This window comes from Capra hircus, unplaced genomic scaffold (genome assembly GCF_001704415.2).
Source record: "Capra hircus breed San Clemente unplaced genomic scaffold, ASM170441v1, whole genome shotgun sequence".
NCBI classification, from domain to species: domain Eukaryota; kingdom Metazoa; phylum Chordata; class Mammalia; order Artiodactyla; family Bovidae; genus Capra; species Capra hircus.
Window position 1 is genome coordinate 450,680 of NW_017189574.1, and position 15,636 is coordinate 466,315.

At 53.0% G+C, this 15,636-nt stretch overlaps 1 pseudogene; it reads left to right on the top strand.

Moving 5' to 3' along the window:
- Positions 1–1,567: 1,567 nt before the first annotated feature.
- LOC102178622 lies at positions 1,568–3,027 on the top strand (annotated as a pseudogene).
- Positions 3,028–15,636: the final 12,609 nt, after the last annotated feature.

The window sequence follows — 15,636 nt, forward strand, 5'->3', positions numbered from 1 at the left end:
GGTATCTTTGCAGGACCATGTGTTAGTGAGGGTTGGGGTGGGCTCAGAGCCCTGGTCTCTATTCTTCTGAAGCCGCCACCCTTCCCACCCACCCCAGGCCACGGCCCAACCTTCCGACTTCTCTTGCCTTCCTCTTCTTAGTGCTAAACGATACCTCTGAGGTGACAAAAGCTGCCCCAGGGAAGGAAGGGGACAGGAGAACCAGAAGCACTGTGGGGCTGCTCTGGGGTTTGCTGAGAACTGACTCTGCCGGGGGCCAGCATCTCTGTCCAGTCCCAGCGCCTCACGCGTGAGGGCGGCGCGCTGTCCTTGCTGCTGCCATGGGGCCTCCTGCCCAACTGAACCTACCAGGTTGACCAGCTCCTCGCTGAGCAGGAGGGAGGAGGGCCTCATAGAAGACCAGTGAAATGCTTGTTTTCAACAGAACAAGCTGTACCTTGAGCCCCCAATCAAGTCCTTCAAAGGGCAGGTGCCCACGGAGACCCAAGTTGGACATGGCAGGCCAGGAACAGGGGTAGCAGAAGCCCATTCAACCCATTGACAAAAGGAAACAGGAATTTTGAGGAAGCCTCAGGGAGGTTGAATCCAAGACTCTGGGAGGGGGACAAGAAAAGCACACACACAGGTGTTCCCAAGTGAGCACTCTGGGGCCACAAGAGTGGTCTTTATGGGAAGAAGTAGAAACTGAAGACAGCAGCCTGTGATCTGCAGCAGGATGATGTCTGGTGTGGGCAGTTTGGTGAGGCTGCAAGCTCAGCAGAGCGCCTGGCTGTGCCCTCCCACACGGCGTCATGAGTAGTCTATATCTCAGGTGTTTGGGGAACAGTCAAGTGGGATGTGAGGTCGCTCCCACTGTGCTCGAGCATAGCCCTACTCTGGGGAGAGCTTGACCTGGGGGGCGGGGAAGCAGGACAACAGGACTCTGACTTTGGGGCCATCTCAGTGGGACCTAGCAACCAGCAGCACCAGCCAGAAGAGACCAAGCCAGAAGAGGGGCAAGGCTGGGGTCGGGGATGGAGAGGTGGGACCACCAACTCAGGCTAGGCCCAAACAGCCCATTACGGACCCCATCTTCTGGGAGGGACACTTGCCAGGGGCCCATCGGACCCCTGGGGTCTCTCAGTGGTAGCTGAGCGAGGACTCACCAGGGCCTGGCCCTTCAGCAGAAGCCTGCCTGTCGGTAGGGAGGGAGTGGAGCCAGGGGCACGTTTGTCAACCCATCCAGGGCCTGGCTCCCTGAAACAAGGGGCCTGGCCACAGATGGGAGCCTTTGCAGGCAACCTGAAATATACTTTTCTGTACTTTCAGACAAGAGACAAGCTGGAGATCCCATCTCTGTCTCCATCCCTTCCTCCCCTACACCAGGCCAGGGCTGCCTCTCCACATCACCTCTGTGACATCATGAAACAATTAAGGGAGCTGACCACTTAATTGGCTGCCTGGCCCGAGACACAGATTCTAGAATCTCCAGAGATTATTTATGGGGCACCCCGACCATGGTCTGAGGCCCTTCTGCCCTGAGCATTCACTGCTTGGGTAGGGAATGCTCCTGAACTGGACCAGCTCCATGGTTAGTCAGAGCTCCCATGAGGCACGTGCAGCCCTACTGGCCCTATCAACTGATGAGGAGCCCACAGCAGGGGATCCCTGTGATTCCTCCCCAGATCCAAACATGGATTCAAGGGAGGCTCTGGAGAAGCAGGGTGACCAACCTGAGAGCCCCGATCCAGGCCTCCATGACAATCTGCCGCCACAGGGCCCGAACCCAGAAATGGCCAATGAGGAAGAGAACAATGCTGTCCTAGGGCTTTCCTTCCCCAGGAAGCTCTGGAGGATCGTGAAGGATGCGGTCTTCACCTCTGGGCACAACAAGGGAGACATGGTGGTCATCGAGGCAGATCTCTTCCAGACGGAGGTCCTCTAGCACAGAGGCGCAGACAGGATCTTTGAGACAAACAGTGTGAAGCGTTTCATCCATGAACTGAACCTCTATGGGTTCAGCAAAATCTGCCCTCTGGGTTGCTCTGCAGGGAAGAGGATGATGGTAACGTAGAAAGCCATTCCAGGGAGACTAGGCTAGGCGAGCCAAGTGCTGGATGGGTTTCATTTGCCAGGAAAACATTTTTCTTGTGAGAGGGTGGCTAATGAAAGAGGAGAAAGCAGAGCCTGTTGTGTTCCATGAACCCCCTTAGACGGGACCTGCAGGGGTGACTCCGGAACCTGCAGGGGTGCCTCCAGACCCTGAGGGGCCACTTGATGTCAGGGAGGTCCAGTAACATCTCAAGCGAGGAGTGAAATGCTAGAGCCTCATAACATACCGGGAATGAAGAGACCTTATCTCCATACTTAGGCAAGGCCAGGACAGTGGTGGGGAGGAGAGCGGGGAGGAAGGGCTCCTCTCCCCCACCATGGCAAAAATGATTCATTTCCTTTCAGATATGTTGTAACTCCAATTTTCAGAGAGATAAGCCTCTCCTCCTGCAGAACATCCAGAAGAAAGATGACCCCAGAACAACTGCTCAGCCCACCACCGGTTCAATAGCGACCCCAAAGAGAAAGAACCGAGTGGTGGCAACCAGACACTCTCCTTGACTCCCAACATAACCAGTGCACCCAAGAGGTGGGCAAGAAAGTCCAGAAGAGAACCCCAACTGCTCACAGAACCCCAGCCGGCACTCATTTGTGCTCTCTCGCCTTTGGTCTATGGGCAGTGGAGCCGAGTGGGCCGGGGGAAACCATCTCCCCAGTGAGCAGGGAAGCCCCAGTGGGGAGGGTACATCCAGCAGTGCCATGTCTGTACACCCAGCTACTGCTGGAAAGGACAGCCCAGGGGAACTGCCTGAGGCCCCCCAGAGTACCCAGATTACAAATCAGTGATGGCTTTGTACAACCCCTGTTACTCCATCCTGATAGCAGCCCTTTCCGTCATGGCCCCAAACAAGGCCCCTGAGGCAGAGGAGGAGCAGGGAGAGTCCTCAGATTATGTGTGTCCTCTGTGAGCAGGTCAAGGACAAGCCCAATCCCTGAGCTCCCAGATTCCTAGAGAGAATCAGGAGCACTATCTTGTAATCAAAAATTGATTTCTGGATCTAATAAAGTAAAGCAAAACTCCACTGGACTAAATAAAGAATCGAACAAGAGCTGCAAGTCTGTGTTCTCTCTATCTATCCATGCTATTCACACATGGCACTGGGTGAGCCAGATGAGGCTGGAAGCCCACGTCCCAGGCAGGCTTCGGTCCAGTCCCTGTGGTCCCTTTTCATCTGAAGCAGCAGCATTTCACACACTCAGCCAAGGATCTGGTTCATAAGCCAAGCATTAAGGTGAGCCCAGGATGGGCTGGTCCCTGGGCTTTGCCTGCCACTCAACAGACAGCCCAGCTGGGCTCCTGATCTTGAGGGTGTCATCTCCCATGAGTCATTCACCCTAAAGCAAAAAGGGCTCCTTATGGGTCCCCCAATGATGCCACAAGTTTCTGATTAGCAGCTGAGTGTCTCCAGCTCCTGATCCAGGGGCCTCCCCAAGAGGTTCACCAGAAAACAGGGTCATGCCAAGGCCAAGGGCCTTGAAAACACATGACCCCAAACCCAAAGACAAGTACAAAGTTTCCACAAGGTGAACACCAGCCCTTGTTGCTCTGCCCTCAGAGGTGTATCTAGGAGCCTGTCTTTGGATGTGAGGCTGCCAGGCACTGTGTCCAACACACAGGCTTTGTGAGCCAGGGGACGCTTTACAGCAGGACAAGGGTCACCTGCAAGGACAGACTGCTGCCTGTTTCTGGGCCTGTGGGCCTCTCTGCCTGCCGACGCTCAGCCCAGCCCCCGGGCTCCCCCATCACCCTCTGGACACTGTTCCAAAACAAGCAGTTTGGACCGGAACACAGAGGGAAAAACACTAACCAGTTTCCTAACAACACATTTCTCTCAAGCACCCAGACCCAGCAGGGCCAAAACAAGTGGCAATGCCATATATTCATAAAGGTCAAAGTCCTAGAGACTCTCTCTGAGTCCAGAGCAGCACTGCATGAGGGGAGTCACTGCCCCTGGCCTTGCACCAAGTGGCCAGCCCACCCCAGGGCAGGACTGATTCAGACCGAACCAGATGGGCATGCTTAGGGCGTGGTGGCGACTGGGCGGTGTCATGATGAGCTGGTCTCTCCGTCACCTTATTCTCGAGTGCTCAGTCTGGCAGGCCTCCTGCCCAAAGGGGATCAGGTGCTTAAAGATGTCTACCTGGAAGATGTCTTTCCCGGCCTTCCCCAGGACAGGCTGCAGCAGCCAGCGTGGGTTGGCGAGCGCAGTCAGGTACTTCTGTTGCAGGTAGGGTAGCAGGGCTTGATTCTCCAGCTCCTCCACTTCATTGGGTCCTAGGTTTTCTGGGCACAGCAAAGTGTCCCCAATGTCCACAAGATCTGTGTGCAGACAGGACACAGAAGGAGTGCAAGGTGATTCACAGTCATTCCTGCTAGAAACTAAGACCGTATCACAGAGGGGACCCGAGGTGAACTGGTTCCTCTGTCTGAGCCTTTCAGATGGGCTCAGCTCAGCAAAGGGAATTTGGGGCGAGGCCAATTGAGGGAGGGACTGAAATGAAAGGGAGAGGCCTGGTGCTCCACGAACCCACCAGGCCATGGGCAGCTCTCAGTCTGCCCACTGCAGGCTGCAGGGACAGAGCAGGAGGCCCCCGGTGGGGAGCCTGCGGACATCAGGTCCCCAAGCGACTCACCAGCAGAGAGGTGTGCTCACCCCTGGGGACTCAGGGGACTTGCTCAGGCCCGGCTGCAGGCAGCGGGGGTGTGCAACCCAGGCTAGGTGCTGTGCAGCCTCTCATGGTCTCTACTGGGCACACACACGCAGACACACACGTAGACACATGCACACACACACACAGACAAGTGCCACGTGTAGACCTGGACCCACCTTTGCCTCAGAGCACAACTGGGACTGAGGCCCAGAGTGGTGGTCAGGCACCTCAGATGCCATCTCCCAGCCCAGGGACCCTGGCTGTCCCGAGCCCCAGCTGACAAAGACTCTTCAGCTCCTGGGTCCCATCTCTGCCCATGGTCTGCAGATCCCACATCTGAGCCAAGGGCTGCTGAGGGCAGACCCATGCTAACCTGTCTGGCCTCGGCCCTGGGGCCACCCTGGACCTCAGATGGTCCTGCCAGGAGTCTTCCCCATGCCTTTGGGAGCCACCTTCCTCCCAGCCCTTCCTGCACCATGGCCTCCACTGTCAGCAGATGTCCCAGCCCCTGCTCAGAACCTAGAGAAAGAACAAAGGAGAGCAGGAACTACTGGGACGGGCATTCTCTGTGTCCTCGCCAGGGCCTGGGACAGCACCATACAGGATCACAGAATTCAAACCTCAAATAACCCGCTAGGTTACTGTCACCCGGTTCCACAACTGAGGAGGTGCTAACAGACAGAGAGATAAACCATGCTGCAGGGGAGCTGACCACACACCTCCATCCTCACTTCTTTCCTTGTACCTGGAGGGGGCTCCCTGTTCACTGGAGCGGGGTGACTGCAAAAGAGCAGAGCAGCGGGCCTGAACCTCAGCAGCATCTTAGCACCTGCAAGGGAGCCTCCATTTCGACATTGATGTGAGGATGGGGACAAGGTCCCAGATGAACCCATTCTAGGGCCTCCTGGGCCTTTCCTTCCCCAAGCACAGAAGAGCCACAGTTCTCACAGGCCCATGAGGCCCCACGTGATTTGGCTCCTGCCCCAGCAGCCTGCTCTCCTCGCCCCTGGATTCACCCCCAGTAGCCATTAAGGCCATCCTTCCATCCTTGGCACATTCCAGTGTGTTCCTACCTCAGAGCCTTTGTAGGGCGTGAGGAGTCACATCGTGTGCCCTCAAATCCAGGTGCTGGGGTCTCAATCCCAAGTACCTCGGTGTGACCTTAAACAGACAAATGAAAGGTCTTCACAGAGCTGATGGAAGTCAGGTGAGCTGATTAGGATGGATCCTCCTCTAACAGGACAGCCGTTCCCATACAAAGGACACATTTAGAGACAGACAGGCACACAGAAAAACTGGGGTGAAGAGGAAGGCAGAGATCTCCAAGCCCAGACACGACTACCATGGCCAGCAATGCCCCAGAAGTGAGAGGGGAGAGATGGGACAGACTCTCTCCACAAACCTCATGAGCGCCAACATCAGCTGACACCTTGACCTCGGCTGCCGGCCTTCTGAACCAACACAGTTGGTAATGTGAGCCACGCAATGCAATCCTGATGTGACTGCCGGCAAATGAAGACAGAGGGTCAGCCCTGTATGTACATCTCTCCGCAGGGGCAAAGGAGGGGGTGTGGGGATGACTTCTCCACTCCCAGCATCTCAGGCACACTCCTCCATGTCTGCACATCTTCAAGTGTCTGTTTTCACCTCCCAGTGTCGGGGGTCCCACAAGTTACTGACTTGAAGGGAAAACTCATTGCGCCAATACAACCACTTGATGTGACCACACACTCACTGACTGAAGAACCCTGGAGGAGGAGGCCTGGGGCACAGGGCACATACTCGAGGTGCTGACACATGCCAGAAAATGGCCTTCTGCAAAGGCTCCCCTGTGTCCACTCCCCCAACCACAGTTAAGCATGCCATGTCCTCACGCACTGGCTGACCCCGAGCATCATCATCCCGCTGAACATTTGCCCACCTGCTGGGTGACAAAGGGTCACTCTCTTCACTGGGTCTGTGTTAATTACCATACAGCCTGGCTGGCCCCTGGGGCATGGCCATTGCTATGTCTTCTACTGGGGTATGTGACTGGATCCCTGGCTTGCCCAGTTTCCACCAGTCAGTGTCTCAGCCAACTCAACCTCTTCCTCCTGGATGCCTCCAAATCTCACCTGTGTGGGTGGAATCACTGAGCAAGAAGGGGCTTCAAGAGCTCCTACCTCTCGAAGCAGAGGGTGCCTGCTTGGTGGCCAGAGGAGAAAGCCCTCTTCCTCCTGATTGTCTGGGTGTCTTCACCTGCACGAAGATCAGAGGAACAGGGAGAAAACCACCTGTGACAAGACAGCAGTGTTGGACACCAAGCCACCACGGTTTTCTCCTTGGCAGGGGCCTCAGACCACGGGGACCCAGGAGGGCCCAACTGATGAGAAACACACATGCAGGTTCCCTCAGGGTTGGTTCTGCTCATCACAGCAGCTGGCCTGTCCTCACATGGCTGGGACAGGGACCCCACGATGCCTCAGCCCCGCAGCATAGAAACCCATCCCCCAGGAGTGATGGAGATTTACAGCCCAGGAGACTCTGCAAGGAACAAGAGAAAATGACTCCTCCTCTCACACTGCCATTCTGGAAAGATCCAGGGGCCACCACAGTCAGTGGGGCTGCCCTCCATGGACTCATGGTTGGGCCCCACCAGGAGGGGAACTGCAGACAAGCAACTGAGCATGCACAGTGAGACCCAGGTTGGAGCGTATCGCAGCAGCCCACTGCTGGAGGAGGTGTCCAGACACCCTGCTGAGGCCCACTGAATGAGTCCAGATATTTAGTTTGTGAGACTGAGGAGAAGGGAGGACAGTCTGGAGTGCGCACTGCCATCCCATACCCATGGTGAAAGACTTCAGCGAGTGGACTCTTGTGCATTCTAGGCTCTCCCAGCTCAAGACCGACTGACAAATCCTCAGGACTGGCACCATGTCTCTTGCCCCTTGACCCCCTGTGCCCAGAAACCCCAGCCCATGGGGTCCTACTGAAGTGGCTGCAGAGTCAGAGTAAACTGGGTATCTTACGTAGGTGTCAAGTTGACCCTAGGTGTGGCAACTTGCATCCCTCTGGTGGTCCCACCTCCCTGCGTGGGTTCACCATCACAGAGCCCAAGGTCCCTTTGGGAGGGGCTGGGGTCATTCTGGTGTCTGTTTGCTATGGTCCTTCCCCCGGGGACCCACCCATCCCCGTTCCTTGGTTCCAGATCTGAGAACTGGCTTTGGGGCCAAACCTGGATGAGGGACCACGACCTTTTTACTGGGGCAGTTGCCCTTGGCTTCAGTGTCATTTTGGACTGTACCTTGGTTGGTTGCCCATCCATTGAGCCCCCAGGAGGCCAAGTTGTATTGACCACCTGTCCTGCTCTGTAGGTCCAGCCTCCTGGGTGGCGGCAGCCCTCGTCTTGGCCCCTGGCTCCTGGCCTTTCAGTGCAACACCACAAGCTCTGCTGCAGTCCCTGGGCAGTGGAGACGGAGGGAGAGGGGTGTCATCCATCTCCTCCATCACCAGCCCCGGCGAGCCTGGCCTGTGTTACACAATGACTTTGCTCTCCTTGGCGGCAGGGCAGTAGGTGACCACTTCTTCCCGTGGTTCCTGGAGTGTCGTGCTGGTAGTGATTTGGGTTCTGAAATGGCAACCCACTCCAGTGTTCTTGCTTGGAGAAGCCCAGGGATGGGGGAGCCTGGTGGGCTGCCATCTCTGGAGTCGCACAGAGTCGGACACGACTGAAGCGACTTAGCAGCAGCAGCAGCAGCAGATCAGGGGCAGCCAGCTCCCCTGCTTCCTGGGATGGAGGGCACCTGTGATGAAGGAAGCCAGTCCTGTTTGCTCCCTCGGGGGTGGGGGGGCACCAGCTCTTTATGGGGTTTGGGGGGGGAGGCGGGCTGTTGCAGCAGGCTCAGAAGTTCAAGAGACCTCTGGGGAATCTTGGTTTTCATGGGCCTGCCTCCCAGTCTCCCTGGCCCTTGTGTCAGGGATGCAGGTTTTCCCAAGAAGACCTCCAATACCAGTGGGTCAGGCCTGCCTTGGTGGAACGCTCAGTGTCTTTGAGGTTCAGCCACTCCTGTTGAATCCTGGGCTGACGTTTGTCCACTGCCTGAAGCTTTGTCAGCTACTTGGAAGACCCTGGCATCCCCCCTGCCGACCCGGTCTTGGTATTTACTGTTCTTCACCCTAGGCTGATCATCGCCCAGCATACAGCAAAGGAAAGAAGTCACTTCCCTCTATTCCTCCCATGATCCATATGCCTGGATCTTCTCACCTGCCAGGAAATTCCTCTCCCCCACCAGACCAGCAAAAGTTCTAGCAGCTGGGCTGTTGCCTTGAGCCCAGGGCTGAGTGCACACCAACTACCCCCAGGATGGGATCTTATAACCAGTGGGGCATGGGATGTCAACCACGTACCAAGGCCCCATCTTGCCACCTCTCCTCGGACCAGTCCAGGGCCAGCCTTCTTGGGATGGGTCCTTCATAAGGCTGTTCCCACGAGTGGTAGGGGGAGGTAGTTGGCGCCAGAGTCTGACTGGGGACTCACCACTAAGGGGAGAGGGAGCAGGCAGGGTGGGCAGGGCATCCCGGCACCTGCGATGTTGACCTGACAGTTCCTGCCAGCCCGTCAGGAGGTGCAGAGCACAGACAGGCGTTGGAGGTGTCCACGGTGGGCCCCGGTGGTCGGGCCCTCACAGTGCCTGAGGCTCATGATCACTACTGACCGAGCGGGAGAACTAAAACCAGGAATTGGTGCCTGAGCGGTGGCTGTGTGTACACACAGGATGCCAAGTGCCTTTGGCTGGGTGGCACCACGCTCTGCCCTGCTCTCAGCCTGATGGGAGGGGCTCTTGGCGTCTTTCGCATGAGACAACTGCTGGGTTGGGCAGGAGAGCTGCTTCCAGTGCGCTGGCCACCTGGCCATCAGCTGGCCCTGGTGTAAGCACAACCTGATGGGAGAGGGCAGGTCTGAGTGCCAGACCTCATGAGGCAAAGCACATTTAAGTCCAAGGACACCCATCCTGCAAGAGGCTCCTCAACTGTGCAGGGCGTCAGGTCTCCACTCACCCCTGTGATACTCAGGGCTGGGGTATTGGGAGGCTGGAGTGCATCTTCCGGGCAGATCTGTAAAGCTCAGAGCCTGAAACGAGGCAGAAGTTGGGGAGCATGTAGAGTGGGGGACCAAATACTGACTCACATCAAGGGACCATGGAGGGCTTTTCAGATGAAGGGCCATCTGGACTGGGACTTGTAGTAAAAAGGGTCTCCTTGGATGGGAAATGGGGGAAGGGACCCCTGATTGGTCAGACCCATGGAGGGAACTGAGCTCAGGCCTGTAGCTGGATCAAGGTCATGGGAAAGGGGCTGGGATACTAGACTGGGTCCAACTGAGAGGAGACTCTAAGGCATCTGGCCTGTACCCTGTGTGCAGCTGATCAGTTCCCTCACTTGCAGTTTAAAAGGCAAGCCATTGCCTCCCTCCCTGAGAAGAATTCATTGATTCAGTGATTTGGTTAGACAGTGATTGGACAAAGCTTTGTGTGCCTCCCATAGACAGGGTCAGGCAGCAGATAGACAAGAAGGGCGCACAGGTGAGTCAGGGGACCGGCATGGCTCTTTCCAGGATGAGTGGCTCTGGCAGCTGGTGCCTGTCCCCGCTAAATGGGACAAGGGCACTGTCTTCTGCAGGCTGACTTCCCCTGGCTTGTGTGGAGGTCTCCAATTGTTGTTACTGACTCCAGAAAGAGGTTTAGAGAGATGACATTAGGTCTTTATGTCCTGAGAGTTATTGCCTGGATACTGGATGAGATGGTTAGATAACATTACCAACTCAATGGACGTGAATTTGAGCAAACTGGGAGATGGTGAAGGACAGGTAAGCCTGGCATGCTGCATTCCATGGGGTCACAAAGAGTAGGACATGACTTAGCGACTGAACACACACAGAGGTGAGGGCGTTGGGCCCAGATTCTCCTGGCCCCCAGCAGTAGGTTGATTTGCCCCCTGTGGCACCCAGTGTCCCCCAGGCTGAGCAGAGTGGCTGCTGCTGATGCATTGTGCAGAGAAGGAAGACGTGGTACAGGTTTGCCCAGACCAGCTCCCCAGTGGCCTGAGCTGTGGCAGCTTCAAGCGCCAGGAGTTTAGCAGTGTGGGCCCCTCGCTTACTGCCTTAGAAGGAGTAGTGCAGGCAGTGAAGACAAGATGATGTGGGGAGGGTGGCCTTGGCCTGTTGTATTGCCCACCTAGAGTCCCCAAATGACACTTGGAGGAGGCTTTAGGAAAGGGGCCAGCTTTGTGTCTGAAATGAAACTAGAGTTTGACAGTAATGTGCTGCCTGCTCATTGTGCCATCTGCTGGCCTGCTCTTCCAACTTCACCTTTTTTTTTTTTTTTTAAATTGAATTATAGTTAGGACTTTCCTCATAACTCAGTTGGTAAAGAATCAGCCTGCAATGCAAGAGACCCCAGTTTGATTCCTGGGACGAAAAGATCCCCTGGAGAAGGGAAAGGCTACCCACTCCTCTGTTCTGGCCTGGAGAATTCCATGAAATGTATGCTGTATAGTTCATGGGATGGCAGAGTCGGACATGACTGAGTGACTTTCACTCACGTTCACATAGTTAGTTAACAATGTTGTGTCCATCGTTTCTGGTGTACATCAAGGTGATTCACTACATAAATACTTTTAGATTCTTTTCCATTATAGGTTATTGCAGATATTGAGTATAGTTCCCTGTTCTATACAGTAGGACCTTAATTATGTATTTTATGCATTGTTGTTCAGTCACTCAGTCATGTTCGGCTTTGTGACCCCATGGACTGCAGCACACCAGGCTTCCCTGTCCTTGACTCTCTCCCAGAGTTTGCTCAAACTCATGTCTGTTGAGTCAGTGATGCCATCCAATCATCTCACCCTCTAGCAGTCTCTTCTCCTTCTGTCTTTAGTCTTTCCCAGCATCAGGGTCTTTTCCAGTAAGCTGGCTCTTCACATCAGGTGGCCAAAATATTGGAGCTTCAGCTTTAGCATCAGTCCTTCCAATGGATATTCAGGGTTGATTTCTTTAGAACTGACTGACTTGGCCTCCTTGCTGTCCAAGGGACTCTCAAGACTCTTCTCCAACACCACAGTACTACTATTTTATACGTAGTAGTGTGTATCTGTTAATCCCAAACTCCTAACTTATCCCTTCCCCTGCTTTTCCCCTTTGGTAACCAAAAGTTAATTCTCTGAGCCTGTTTCTGCTTTGCAAATAATTTCATTTGTATCATCTTTTTAGATTCCACATATAATTAATATCATAGGACATTTGTCTTTCTCTTTCTGACATACTCCACTTAGTATGATAATCTCTAGGTCCATCCATGTTTCTGCAAATGGTATTACTTCATTATTTTTCATGGCTGGGTAGTATTCCTCTGTGTGTGTGTGTGTGTGTGTGTGTGTGTGTGTGTGTGTGTGTGTGTGAGAGTGTATACCACATCTTCTTTATCTTGTTTAGCTGGTGATGGACATTTACATTGCTTCCATATCTTGGCTATTATAAATAGTGCTGCAATGAACATTGGGATGCATGTATCTTCTCAAACTAGAGTTTTCATATTTTCCTGGCATATATCCATGAGTGGGATTGCTGGATCATATGGTAGCTCTGTTTGTAATTGTTTAAGGAACCTCCATACTGTTCTTCATGTTGACTGTACCAATTTAGTTTTCAACCAACAGTGTACAAGAGTTCCCTTTTCTCTACACCCTCCCCAGCATTTATTCTTGGTAGGTTTTAAAATTATGGCCATCCTGTCCAGTGTAAGGTGATACTTCCTTGGAGTTTTGATTTGCATTTGTCTGATAATTAAGAATGTTGAGCCTCTTTTCATGTGCCTTTTGGCCATCTGTGTCTTCTTTGAAGAAATGTCGATTCAGGTGTTCTGACTATTTTTTGATTGGATTGTCTTTTTTTTTTTTTTGCAGCTTCAGTTTTAATTAAAGGTGGTTAGCAATAAAAGCTTCCATGGCAGAAAGCTCCATGCAGTGCTTGGAGGGTGTGAATATAAAAATGAGGTGCTAAACCTAATATGTAATACATTGTAAATTATTTCTTTCCCTTTTCCTCCTCTGACCATTTCTGCCTTCTTAATCCTTCTAACTTTCCCAAGGCATGGAGATGTCAGAAACACAGCAATGGATTCTTAACTCTCATTACCACAAAGATATAGCAACTGAATTTGCATGTTCCGTGCCTTGAGCCTAGCAGGAGCCCAGGCATTGGCACAGAAGCCCATTGTTTGTATCCCACGGGTCCGTAAGGGTGGATGGCTCCTTTTTTGAGTGGATGTGTGTCCATGTAGCTCATAGGCTGGGCCAATGCATAGGGCACACAGAGGGGCTGCCTATTTGTGCTCATGATGTGAATGACATGATCCAGAACCTGGGCTTTCGGGTCCAGGGACCTGGGTTTGGATGTCAGTTCTTCTTTTATTGTGTAGCCTTGGACCTTGCTATCTCTGGGTGTGTCTCTCCTCTGTAGAAAACCAGGTAGCACAAAATGCCACTCATGTCACCGGGCTTTTCCAGGGCACAACCTTGGACGTCATGATGTGTCCCACTGGGGCTCAGGGTCTGTCTTTGCTTCTACTTCTGCAGTTGGGAGATTATTCCAGCAACACTGCCTATGAAGATTTTTCCTGGTTTCCAGACTTTGTAAATTTCAGAATCCTCTACCAGTGTTCAAGGGACTATAATGTGACCTTGGTGAAATTCCCTTATGCTGTTTGGAAGTTGTCAGTTGTGCATGTAGAAAACGAGATGATTGGTCCAGAACAGTGATTCTCCAACCTTTGTGCCCATGGGATATCTAACTGGGGAGTGGTGGGGGTTTCAGCCTCCCAAACAGATCAGAGGCAGGCTGCTCAGCTGAAGCGAGGCCTCCTCCCCATCCGCCTTCTTTCTAATCTCTTCCTGGCCCACTCGTCATAGAGGACCCAAAATGTGCCAGAGAACACGGTTTGAAAACTAGATCTCAGATTTTGGTGTGCGTTCAGATCCCTCAGTGATCTTGTCAAACGTGGCTTCTGATTCATATGTTCTGAGGTGAACCTGAGATTCTGTGCTTCTGACCAGATCCCAGTTGATGCCTAAGTGTCTGGTACGTGGATAGCATCTTGAAAAGCAAGGGTCTGATCACAGACTGCCTTTAACCTTTCACATCCTTTGATTCAGAGTTTTTACTGTTATTCTGATTGTGTCATAAAATAAAAATCTGTGTTGAATGAATGTTTCTATTAAGGGCACATCCTCAAGTATACAGATCTGGAAACTGATCTGAGATATGAAGGAGACAGAAAGTATTTTTTTCTCAACTGCGAGTGTCTGAAACATCTGTACAATATTTTCTGAAGAACACAGTTTGAGTTAAGAGGCTGTTCAACTTTGTCAAGAAGAGTTCCACTTTGGTTTGGTTGTAGTCTGGATCATAGCGAAAGTGTTAGTCAATGAGTTGTGTCCGACTCTTTGCAACCCCATGGACTGTAATCCACCAGGCTTCTCTGACCATGTAATTTCCCAGGCAAGAATACTGGAGTGGATGGCCATTCCTTTCTCCAGGGAATCTTTCCAACCCAGGGATTGAACCTGGGTCTTCTGCATTGCAGGCAGATTCTTTACCATCTGAGCCACACTGTAAGGTAACGGACACTTTTCTAAGGGAATTTCTGATGGAAACAAGTGACCTGATTTCAGATCCTGGCTGAGGCCTGTCTCCACACTCTAGGTCTAAGTGAAGGTTCAGAATTGTGGACAGCTGTTGGTGTGTCTGGCATCCATGTGCTTTTTTGATAATCTTAATGACATGGCATCTAGAAAGATACCTTCATGTAAGTGGCCTCCACCCTTTCTGTCCATTGCTGAGTTGAGTGCTCCAGGTTCAGAGTTGGTAGAGTGTTGTCTTCTGCACTCTGTTGAGACTCCTCTGGTGTGTGTCCAGAAGACCGGCAGCTTTGACAGACCATAGGGCTTTGCTTGTCAGTCTTTGTCTGTTTCAATTCAGTAACATCATGGCTAAAGTGGACCCACTTTAGCAAGGAGACAAAAGCCCAGTCGCTAGAGTAGCCAGTGTGTTGAAATGTCAGGTATCCTTTGTGGAATATGGCAGGAGAACAGTGTGCTCGGTGGCATTGCCCGAGCCCTTCATTCAGAAGGATGACCACTTTCCCATGGGGGTGGAGGTGGCGTGTGCACCATCTGAGGAAGCGAGGTGAGACTGAACACCAGGGAGGCTGGATCCAAACACAGAGGTGTTCCTTTGGTGGTCAGTCAGTGAAGAGAACAGTCTAGGGGATGTGTGTTCCCAGGACTTGTCAATGGGCTTCTTTAGTATCAGGCACCTGGGAAGCCCAGACGGAGTGTGCCCAACCGCCCCCTCCTCAAGACGCTGACAGTCTGGCGACACTGGCCCATCAATAGCTCTGTCAACGGCCACCGGTCACCTTTTTCCTTCATTAATCCCCTCCCTCTCTGGTGTGTGAGCACCTCCTTGGTGCCTGGCCTAGGGACTACAAAGGTGGAGAAAATGGGGAAATCGCTGACAAGCCCCAGACTGGCTGACAGCACAAGGGCCCTTAAGAAAAGTGCAGCCCCTAATCTGGAATCTCTGAGGAGGAATGATAGGCATGTTGGTGCAGAGGCCATGGAGCTCAGTGCACGTCTGGGATACAATCCAGAGTGCATTGCCTTCCCGTCACATCCCGAGATCATTCGGGTCACCGTAGGTACACGTGGAGGGCCTGTGCCTGAGCCTTGCTTGCACACCTTCGTTGAAGCACGAGAGTCTCTTTTCCCAGCCACCCCTCTCCCCCTCAGTTCCCCCTGGCATAAAATCAACAGTTAGGAGTAGAGGAGTCTCAGATAGAATCCTTAAGAAGAAGTTTC